Raw genomic sequence first — 272 nt, 5'->3', positions numbered from 1 at the left:
GACTTTGATTTCCATTCTTTCCATTTTTCCAGATGGAAATTGAAAATTCATTAATAGAAATTGAAAATTCATTAATAGAAATATTAATGAAGCTGATTCTCTGATAGGCCTCTGACATCTTACCCCAAGATGCTCTCGGCTGCCTATCGAATATCCCGATGGCAAAAAAGCCAGCAAATCCTGACACCTGGCCTGGACTTGAGAATATCTCACTTTTCCAGTCTCTTTCATTGCCTTACTGAGAGACCCAGGCAGACCACATCACCTTTCTC

Source organism: Nestor notabilis, unplaced genomic scaffold (assembly GCF_000696875.1).
Source record: "Nestor notabilis isolate BGI_N333 unplaced genomic scaffold, ASM69687v1 scaffold11073, whole genome shotgun sequence".
In the NCBI taxonomy this organism is placed as follows: Eukaryota; Metazoa; Chordata; class Aves; order Psittaciformes; family Psittacidae; genus Nestor; species Nestor notabilis.
Note: the sequence above shows the minus strand (reverse complement) of the source record.